Source organism: Monodelphis domestica, chromosome 3 (assembly GCF_027887165.1).
Source record: "Monodelphis domestica isolate mMonDom1 chromosome 3, mMonDom1.pri, whole genome shotgun sequence".
In the NCBI taxonomy this organism is placed as follows: Eukaryota; Metazoa; Chordata; class Mammalia; order Didelphimorphia; family Didelphidae; genus Monodelphis; species Monodelphis domestica.
The window spans coordinates 8,881,810-8,890,574 of record NC_077229.1 but is presented as its reverse complement, the minus strand read 5'-3'; positions in this window follow the sequence as shown (position 1 = coordinate 8,890,574).

The following is an 8,765-nucleotide window of genomic DNA, read 5'->3' as shown; positions in this document are numbered from 1 at the left end:
TTTTTTTTTCATTTTCCCACTTCCTTGTCATTGTAGGAAAGGGGTAGATCTAAATCATCAGTAATTGTTAGTGTCAAATATAACTCAGGTCCTAAGAGTTCTCTCTCTCTCTCTCTCTCTCTCTCTCTCTCTCTCTCTCTCTCTCTCTCTATCTATCTATCTATCTATCTATCTCTCTCACACACACACACACACACTCCTTAATAACTTCCCCCTATTGTAAATAAACTACAGTAAATTACATTTACTTTGGTAATTCATTTTGGGATTTAGTAATTAAATCCATGGTGACCACCAATTAATATATTCAAGTCCAACCACAATAAAATTTAACAGGAGTTATGAAAGAGAACTAGTGGGTATAGTAAGGATTTATAAGATGATACCCAGCAGGTACCTGGGGGGGAGGGGTATTTTCTGAGACTGGCATTCAGAGACAGACACTGGGTTGTTAGGCTCTGGATTATTAGGCTAGGATATCCTTCATCTCCTTTCTATATGTCTCTTATTTCCTTTTTCTTATTAATGAATCTAGCTATTAACAGTCTTGTGACTTAGGGGTTAGTTACAATTTTTGGCAACTGCTCATTCTAACCATTATACTATCCTATCTGAAAAAAAAAAAACCCTGTCTATTGATTTGGACAGAATTTAAAGGCTGTAAATCATGTCATAAAAATCATGTCATAAAAAGGCACCTGTGGTTCCAAACCCAGCCACAATTATCTACTCTATTCCCAGAACAGGTACATATTTTACTGTGTTAGATCTGTGCTCAGCATTCTTCTCAATCTGTATTCATGATAATTCCAGGAATATATTTGCCTTTATCTGGAAAGCTTCCCAGTGGACCTAGTGTTGGCTACCATGAAGGGTTCATAGACAGTTCTGCATTGTTCTTACAAAGTTTAACACAAGATTTAGCAAATACTAGTTTTCAGAGTAGCTGTTTGGTACACTTTGTAGATACTTTGCTATTTGGCTAAGAAAATGCCACAGCATGCCAGGAAGATAGCAAATATCTCCTTTTAGAACTACATAAGAGAGGCCACAAGATCTCTAAGGCAAAGGTTCAGTGGTGTCTCCCCAAAGTAGAATATTTAGGGTTTATTTTAACTGCTGGTGCCCACTCTATTTCCCCTAAGTTCATTGAAGATATTCAGTAATTCAGTGCCCCTTCCACTAAGAAACAGTTGAGGGCCATTTTAGGAACAGCAGGGTTTTGTAGACAGTGGATCACTTATTATGGGGAAATCACTAAGCCCCTTATAGCTCTGACAAAAAAGTTCAGTCCCTGAACCCCTTCAATTGGAGATAGAACAGTTGTTAGCTCAATCAAAATTAAAACAGATTATCCTGTCTGACCCTGCTCTAGGCATTCCAAATTACAAAAAGCCATTTACCTTGTAGATACATGAACAGAGAAGGGTAGCTTCAGATGTTTTAACTTAAACTTTAAGATTTGTTCAGCAGGCAGTTGCTTATTATTCAACCCAGCTGGACCCAGTAGCCCCAGGAGCCCCACCATGATAGGCATAGCTGCCACAGCTTTGTTAGTAACTAAATCAGCTGATTTAGTATTGGGGTGCCCATTAACCATTATGCTCCCACATGAATTCAAAACATTGTTGTTAAGACAGAACCTAGGCATTTTCTTATCAAAGACTTTCTAGGTATGAGGTCGCTTTGTTAGGTAATGAGAATATTACCTTAAAATGCAATACAGTACTTAATCCTGAAACCTTGCTTCCAACTTTGCCAGTGTCAAGAGAATCATTGCATAGTTGTGAATCTTTAGTGTCCATGGCTGAAAAGCTTCAAGATAATCTCTGGACAATCCTTTGGACAACCAAGACTTAGTTTTCTTCACTGATACTTCTTCTTTTAAGAGGGATGATATACACTACACTGGAAATGTTGTAGTCACAGAATTTGCCACTGTGTGATCAGCTTCACTGCCCTCAAATATAAGTGCTCTAGGTGAAGAACTGATAGCTCTACAAAATGCCTGTATAATTGCCAAAGATAAGAAGGCAACAATTTACATGGACTCTAGATGTGCATTTGGAATATGGTGGGAATGCGATGGCTCCAAAGTGGGTTTTTAACCTCAGCTGGAAAATGTATCGTGAATGCAGAAATCATTAAAGTGCTTTCTGCTCTCCAGCTCCCTGGAGCTCTATCTGTGATTCATTTCTCTGCCCATGCAGGTGGCAGTGACCCTGTTTCTAGATGGAACCATCTGGCAGATAACAGTAGCAAAGTGCTGCTTCTGAAGGACCTGAATTAATCTTAACTTTGGAAACTAGTAATGACTCAAATTTATTCCTTTCTTAGAATGAACAGGAAGTAGAAAATGGAAACAAAAGTTTAAAGCTAAACAGACAAATGGAGTATGAGGGTCACTGAAGGAAATCCCCTACTCCCTACAAGTTTTTAATCACCAAATATGATTATCCATTCACAAAAACAGTCACTTTGGCACCCAGGGCATTGCAGACTTGGTTAAAAGAATATGGACAGGGACAGCTGGGTGGCTCAGTGGATTGAGAGTCAGGCCTCGAGACGGGAGGTATCAGACTCTTCCCAGCTGTGTGACCCTAGCCAAGTCACTTAACCCCCATTGCTTAGCCCTTACCATTCTTCTGCCTTGGAGCCAATACACAGTATTGACTTCAAGACGGAAGGTAAGGGTTTAAAAACAAAAGAATATGGATAGACTTCCATATTTATAGGGAATCCAAGATTCCATAGACTCTAAAGTGTGTGCAGCCTGCTCCACCTGTCAAGCTTATAATCAGCATGCCTTTCATGACAAAGCTTTTGGTGAATTTCCTCTGGATTACACATCTTTTGAAATGTATGAATTGATTTTATCACTATACTGAAGGCTGGACCTTATAAATTTTGTATCAACTGACCAGATGACTGTAAGTGCTTCCTAGCACTTCCTAGCATAAGCAACAGTGGCTTTTGTTGCCAAGGTACTCTTAAAAGTGATAATTCCTCACTTTGGCATGCCTGCACTTATTTATTCAGACAGGGAACTCATTTTAATGATTCAATTTTGTCTCAGATATATTCTTGTTTGGTGATCACTCCCAAATTCCATGTGTCATGTCATTCTTGGAGCTCAGGCCAAGTTGAGAGAATGAATAGAGATCTTGAGACTATGATTGGAAAATTGTGCATGGAAACTCACTTAAAATGGCCTAAAATTCTCCCTCTGGCCCTATTTTATCTTCAAAGCAGGCTCAGGGGAGATCTACATATCTCACAGTTTGAGATGCTTTTTGGACACCGCCCTATACAGGCTAAGTTTTTTTCTCCTGCATATACATCATTACTGGAGATTGGGAGGACATTTCCATTGCTTCATATATACAGGACTTACAAATCAAATTGCAAGAACTGCATGAATCTGGGGCTGCTGTACAAGCAGTACCTATAGACTTCTCACTCCATGTCCTACCCCCAGGAGATAAGGTGTATTTAAGTAACTGCCAGCACACTGGAGGAACTCATCCTGTCTAGGAAAGTCTGTTCCAAGTCCTGTTAACCACTCCAACAGCTATCAAAATGGGAGAAAAGTACTCTAGGATTCATTTCTCACATGTAAAAAGGTTACGTTCTAAAGATGTTGAGTGACTATTCTGTCATGCTCATTATATTTGCTGATTTTTTTAAAGATTTAATTTTGTTTTTTAGTTCACATATTAATCTGATCTAAAATACTCTGTTACACTATGTCACTTTCAGTTACTGCACTTTGACTATTAACTATATGTTCTTTTCTTAATTTTACTCCTCCTGTGTCTGGAATGGACTGGAGATAAAAGTCCATAAACAAATTGGATGCTGTTTTGGCTGATATATTGTTGTGAAATGTGCACTGAATTTTTTTTATTTTTTATTTTATTATTGTTTTTCTTTTTTATGTACAGTAGGATATTTGAAGTTTTGTTCTCTTATTTTTTTAACTTGAAGTACATGCAACCAATATTAATAGGTTTTTTAAATTTGAACTAAAATATGTTCATAATATCCATTGACATTAATATCAATGCATACCCAAAATCTTTAGACTAAAGCCTGCCATTGATTGTTAAATCTTATGGAACTTTGACTAATAATTGTGTCTGGTTTTAGGAGTAGGGATCACTATAGAGTTGCTGTACAGTGTCGAGAAGCACAAGGTCAAGGAGATCAACCAATCCCCATGGGATTGATGAAAATCTGCACCAAGACAGGGGACATGTTTTGGGGTTTGAGGAAGAGGCTGTTTGACATCAGATTCCGTATTCGCGTGTGCTGGATTTCTTACAAGTATGTCAAGTTGGCTGCCATTTTGGCTCCCCTCTCCATGAGAATGAAAATAAAATCAGACCAGCGAATAATACTTCCCTTTTTACTTCAAAGTCTAATCCCTTTTCTCTCTTTCATAGTATGTCAATTTTCTGTAGTCCTTGCTGCTGATTGGATAAGTACATAAGTACTGCAATTGTCCTACAGACTTATGATACATCAATCATTTTATTTGGCCCTGATTCAAGGACCTTTTATGGAGTTATTCTTGCATACTCAAAATTTTATATACAATTTGGTTTGATATTTTCCCCCCAAAATTTAATTTTTTGCACTTTTATTTGCTTTTTAAATGTGGTGGGAATTGTTTTTTGAGAATATATTTTTATGCCTAATAACTCAACCATGTATCCTAAGTTGATTCAGGTGTTAGTCAACACCCTCCTCAGAGAGTATTGTATCATTTTCATTGAATCCAAGATTTAATTTTTTAGAGTAATTTCAGGAAGAGAAACTTGCTAATTCCCCAAATCAAGAATATTAACTGTTTGGAAAAGGTGACATAAAGATGCCTGTAGAAACTATACACTGCATTAAAAGATCCGGAATGAACTTTGGGATGTAGTGAATTGAACTGAGGGGAGTTGAATGCATTTATTTTTAATGTAAACTCATGCCAAACAGGATTGTCCCCTAACTGGCTTTTTGCCAATGCCCCTAGCAATCATTCTTTTTGCTCCCTATCCCTTTTATTTCCCTCTTATCCCCATATTATTGTAATTTTCCCTTAGAAAGTGCAATGTTGTCTGCACCTCTTATAAGAGATCCTTAGAGATATAAGTTGGTTATGTGAAAAGATTTGTTGGGGAAACTAGGCATGTATATCTCAGAGATTTCAACATGCTTGTCTCCCAAAGAATCACAGGGAGATTGTGTAGATAGAATTGTCTCCCCAAAGCTTGTCCAACCCAGCTCATCTTACCCAACATCCCATTTATGTGCTTACACTGTGCAAAAGACTTCATGAATGGACTGGCGGGGAAGGGGGATCGGGGGGACAGAGGATTGTTTCCCAGAAAGTTGCTTGGAAGTTTGACTGAGAGCCAGGTAGTGGTCAGTTAGGTTAGGTTAGGATTCAGTCTGCTTTCTCTATCTTTAGTGATATATATATCACTATATATATATATATATATATATATATATATATATATATATATAATACATATATATATATAAGAACCTGCAGTTATAGTTACTATTATTAATTTAAATTTTACATAATGTTGTGCAAAATCTTTTCAACTCTAAGTAATCAAAATTGTTCTTTTTGTTGTCTTGGATCTTTTTGATCCGTTCTAGGTTGTGAGCTCTTCTTCCCTCCATGGTTATAAAACATATTGTCTCCTTGCTGTTTTAATGTGTGAAGAAGGATTTTTTTTTTTGCATTTTGCATTGAAGCCATGTGGCTTGGTGGTGGGGCTTACTTTGATCCATGGTGGGAAATGCTATTTTCTTCCAACTGCTCTGTGGCTTTCTTTGAAGTCTGTTGTGGAATAGTGAAGGTCTTTCTTTGGGAGGTGGGAGCTTTGGATTTTTGACCACTAGGCTGCCATTGTCATTTGTCTTAGTGGATTTTGTTGGTAACCTGTGGTCTCACTGACTTCTCTATTTCAACCAGACTCTGGTTGATGTGAAGATGATTGTTTGACACTGTGGCTTCATCTGTGTTGCTGTATTACTCTTTTGGGATCTTCAACAGTAATCTAATGATACTTCTCCCAGGGAAGCCCAACCAAACCTGCATCTGCCTAGGCCTTTCTCTTTAAGAGAGAAAACTAATTCAGTCTTTTATCTACTCACCACAAGATTTTGTCCCAAGCAAAACTCCAACTAAGTTCAGAGGCCTAGCTACTCCAACTAGTCTGAGATCCAACTAAACTCCAAATTGAGAGAGCCAGCTCCTTTTAAAGAGAAATTTCTCTTATGTCATTTTCTTAGACATTTTCCACAGGACTGACCATTCTTAATTCACATCTTCTTTTGTTAATCACCTTCCCTGAGTAGAATAAAACTCCACACCTCTTGCTAAGCTTGCCCTTTGTAAATTGCTTGACCTTTTAGTGATTAATTTAACCTTTATAGGTACTTAGCACCCTTTTGTATTAGATCTAAAAATAGACCTAGCTTAAGGTTTTGGCCTCACTATAAGTATGAGTTAAGTACTTTTTCATTGTTCAGTAAGGAGTTTTGCAACTTTATCTTCCCCTAAGGCACTGTCTAAGTATGGGTGGAGTAATGTTAAAGTTCCCAATACATTCCTGATGAAGTACCTCCATTGTTTAAATGAGGAATAGCCTTAACCAAATGTTCTAAGGTAGAGTCTGAGAAGTTTTAAGATTCACACTGACTGGGAGCTTCTCTGTGAAGGCCACACAGATGTCATGCCTAATCACATCCCCTCTTAAGTTCCAGAGGAATTTTTCACTTCTCATATCATCTGTGGTCACCAGACCTACCCATGTCCATTCAAATTTTACCATTAATTTGAAAATAAAATGGTGCAGGGAAGTATTCCTTTGGGCCATCTGGTAGAGAAAGAAACTGGGCTTTTCCACTCAGATTTAAATCAAAAGGCTCATAGCTGATCTGAATCGGAAAGAAAGATGGGACATTTTGGGTTCTGTTGAGCATTTTGTAGAGCACATTTTAGCAAAGTATAAATTATGAGTAAATTATGTTGTGTTAGAAGAAAGGTGGTAGATTTTAGAATTCCCTACTGAAATTCACAGGAATATCTAAATTAATTTACTTATTCAGATTGAAACTACCAAAGAATATCTTCAAAAATGTAGAAAAACAATAATCAAATTGTCCTGCATGAAAAGATACCAATAATCTCTAGGGGAACTATGAAAATAATTAAGAAAGATCTAATAGTAATATCTCAAACTTTACTGAGAAGTAATAACCATTAAATAATTTGACATGTGAATTTTAGTTTTGCTGCACCCTGCTTAGTTTTAGAATTCTAGCAACCAAGAATATATACACCCCCACTTAAGAATTAACTGTAGGGGAGGATGGCCTATGACCGGCATATGCGAGCAAGTGACAAATCAGAAACAACTGACTGACCCCCTGGGCTGCCTAAGCCAAGCTTAAGCCACCATTGGCTCATGTAAGACACAGGAATTGATGTAAAGAACAGCCTTTATATTTCTAGTCACTTCCTGTGAGTGCTCTCTCAGTGGTATGGGGAGCTCTTGGCGGTGTTTGGCGTACTTCAGGCTTTTTGCAGACTTGGCCCTGGAACTCAAGCCTGGAGGAGCTCAGTGGGAGACCTCAGACTGCTTTCCTTTTAGATGATCACGTGGTAAGTGAAAAGACTGACACCCCCCACCTCTCCTTTGGCTTTCTAGAGAGGCCCCTTGGCCGAGGCCTCTGAACTCCTGCCTGGCTCAACCCAGCCAGAGCAGTTCAATTCCCTTTTTCTTCTCTCTCTCATTCTTAATTTCTTCCTTCTATTGTAAATAAAGCACCATATAATCCCAAAATGACTTGAGTATTTCATTGGGATTGAATTTAAATCCCTGGTAACTACTAAAATAATATGGTCAGTCTCAACCCCTAAATTTTACCCCTAACAGATATTAGGTGAGAAATACAGGTTACTTAATAGAATAGACATGTTATACAACATATTGAAGTAAATGATCATAGTACCATAACATTTGATAACGCTAAGACTTTAGCCACTATTAATAATTAAGAACAATTAATAAAAAGTGCTATAAAAAGTAGAAAACAGTCTTGTAGTATTGTGTTATAGGTCAAAATCTTATATGCCAATATAACCTGCAAGAAGGTGCATGACCTGAACATAAAGAATGACAAAAAAGACATTTAAATTTTTTTTCTTATTTGGAATATTTTCCATGGCTATATGATTCATGATTTTCCCCCCACTCCTCTTCCGTCCCCCCTCCAGGAGCTGACAAGCAATTCCACTGGGTTATCCATGTATCATTGTTCAAAACCTATTTCAATGAAGTTCCTCTGAATTGTCCTGGATCACTGCATTGCTGCTAGTAGAGAAGTCCATTATGTCCAATTGTGCCATAGCATATCAGTCTCTGTGTACAATGTTCTCATGGTTCTGCTCCCTTCACTCTGCAAAATTTTGGTGGTCTTTCTAGTTTACATGGAATTCCTCCAGTTCATCATTCCTTTCAGCACAATATTATTCCATCACTATCAGAAACCAGTTTCTTCCACCACTCCCCAATCGAAGGGCATCCCCTCATTTTCCAGTTATTTTCCACCACAAAGAGTGCAGCTATAAATATTTTTGTACAAGTCTTTCCTTATTTTCTCTTTGGGTTACAAACCCAGCAGTTCTATGGATAAATCAAAGGACAGGGATAGTTTTAAAGCCCTTGCACATATTTCCAAATTGCCCT